The 2,500-nt window shown below is 26.7% G+C and overlaps 1 protein-coding gene across 8 annotated transcripts in view; it reads right to left on the bottom strand.

Annotated features, from left to right (window-relative positions):
- The window catches only part of LOC124427311 (talin-1), a 24,320-nt gene that overhangs the window by 20,731 nt on the left and 1,089 nt on the right, over nt 1-2,500 (bottom strand). Inside the window, exon 1 of one of the 8 annotated variants that reach the window (XM_046970064.1) lies at nt 2,367-2,487. The exons of 6 other annotated variants lie outside the window; for them this stretch is intronic. The gene's annotated coding sequence lies outside the window, so the exon portion shown is untranslated. Of the gene's footprint in view, nt 1-2,077; nt 2,103-2,366; nt 2,488-2,500 lie in introns of those variants that run through there. One more of the 8 variants, XM_046970063.1, reaches the window with a different exon arrangement.

The following is a 2,500-nucleotide window of genomic DNA, read 5'->3' as shown; positions in this document are numbered from 1 at the left end:
TGAGTAATGTCGAAAATGTTCATTCTAAAACATTTCGTATCTAAATAAATGACATTGAATATTAAGTAATAATTCATTGAACAATTTTTCTTGAAAATTACTTATTATTATCCATGCCAATATTATTCTATGATATTATATATTTCATTGTTATTTATTTATATATAAACTATTGCAAATTTCAAACCAATGTATTATATTATTCCTTAATATAGTACATTATTGTTTATTTACAAATAAAATATTTATCTATAATAATATACTAGTATATTGTACTAATATAATTTTAATATAACTAATATAACATTGTAATAATATAATAATACACAAAATTTTTATCAAACCAATATTATACTAAATTATTCTAAATTATACCACAGTGATATTTATTTACATATAAAATATTCCAAATTCCAACATTATTTATCTACCAATTCAATAATACATTAATAAATGAAATTGTATACTATAACATGGTATTGTTTATTTGTATATAAAATACTATAAAATATTTGCTCTAAAGTGTTCCTTTATTTCTATTTTAATTTTTCGTTCTTTGCGTTCTATTTGTCTTTTATTTCTTTTCTCTCTCTCTCTCTCTCTCTCTCTCTCTCTCTCTTTTCTCCCCAACAAGACTAAACACAGAAGCGTGATATTAATTTGATGAGACAATCGATAAGATAAATATGTTAACGAATTATGATCTATTCGATGCACGAAAGAATTTTTCTCTCTCAAAAGTCTTGTAGTCGTCGTTGTAATCGCAGTTTAATCTCATTCCGTCCTCGGAATGTAAACGTAGCGTATCTCGAGAATAAATCTTTCGTCTGCGATGATATCAGATCGCACGATTATGCATCATAGTTGGCAGTGAGCTCAAAAGCTTTTAAGAACCACGTTCATACTACTACTCTTTGTAGCTACGTTATAACTTTCGCAGAAAGCTCACGCAGCAAACATTTAAATTATAATAACTGTACGTCCATGTGGATCTAATTACACGTTTCTCTATGCTTGCGTATAAGCAAACCCATACATATGTGGGTGAGTTGTGTACTACATACATACATACATACATACATACATACATACATACATACATATATACATCATACATACATACATATATACATACATATATACATGCGTACATACGTACGTATATGCGATAAAACGTAGGATGCTCGTTCACTCGTTCACTCTCACGTGTGCAATGCTCTTATTACCATTTTCTTTTTAAAACATATGATATATGTATATGTATAAGTGATCTACACTTAAATAGAGATACGTATTATATATACACGACTATATTATAGCTTTCTATTTATACGACTTAGACCGGAACTTAGACTTTACGTCGTCTGTACGAAACTCTATAAATTTATGCAATAATGTTGTTACCTTCTTTTATCTTTTCGTTATTTCAGGAAGTTTGGAAAGTATACTTTGGAGAGAGAAAAAAGAAAAAAGAGAGAGAGAGAGAGAGAGAGAGAGAGAGAAGAAGAGAGAAAGAAAAAAAGCACAATTGACACATGCTAAAGGATTTTATGAAAACTAAAGCATATGTGAATTAAATTATATCTGTCTTACTATATACAATTAAATATTTTCTATTATGTATTACTTTATCCCTCAATCTATATATTTATTTTCTATTAAACACAATGCATTAAACTTTATAGAATAATGAAAAATGATATGAGATATTTGTCACTATTGAAATAATATTAAAAAGTTCTTTAATATAAACAATAGTCTTATCATTTTGATACTTTCTTTATTATTTGATTGATATATGTATGCACTTTTTTACATAGATATTTTTTTATAGCTTATAACTAGATTCTTTATCTGATCATGTAATGTTTGATCCTACATATTTGTTAATTGTAAATAGAAAAGAATTGTACAAAAAAGAAAAAAAAAAAAAAAATACTAAGATTCTAATACTGGCAATGAGTTATATTCAATAACAAGAGAAGAAATTGAATATTTAACATTTTTTCAATATATAAAAAGATTCTAATAATGTACTCAATATTTAAAACTCTTAATCAGAATCTTAACTTCCTACCTTATTTGGTATATCCAATATCCACTCACATATACTCATATATATATATATATATATATATATATATATATATACTCAAAGATAAAACTTATATATATAAAAGATAAAGAAAAAAGAAAACTTCCAAGGAAAAATATGCAGCTCACATAAGCACAACAAATCACGTTAACATTCGATTCTCAGAATCAAATAGTTCGTTCACTGTCATTCGTCAATATCACGTAAAGAAGAAGAAGAAGAAGAAGAAGAAGAAGAAAGAAAAAAAAACCGTCAGAGAACAAAAATAAACATTTTATAATCGGATGGCGCGATCCAACGAAGCGTAACAACTCAACGTGGACTTGAAAAGACGAAGACGAAGAAGAAGAAGAAAAAGAAGAAATAGAAGAAGAAGAAGAAGAAGAGGAACTGTCAATTCACCAC

The sequence above is a fragment of the Vespa crabro genome, chromosome 10 (genome assembly GCF_910589235.1).
Source record: "Vespa crabro chromosome 10, iyVesCrab1.2, whole genome shotgun sequence".
Classification (NCBI taxonomy): Eukaryota; Metazoa; Arthropoda; class Insecta; order Hymenoptera; family Vespidae; genus Vespa; species Vespa crabro.
This window is presented reverse-complemented; position numbering and strand designations above follow the sequence as displayed.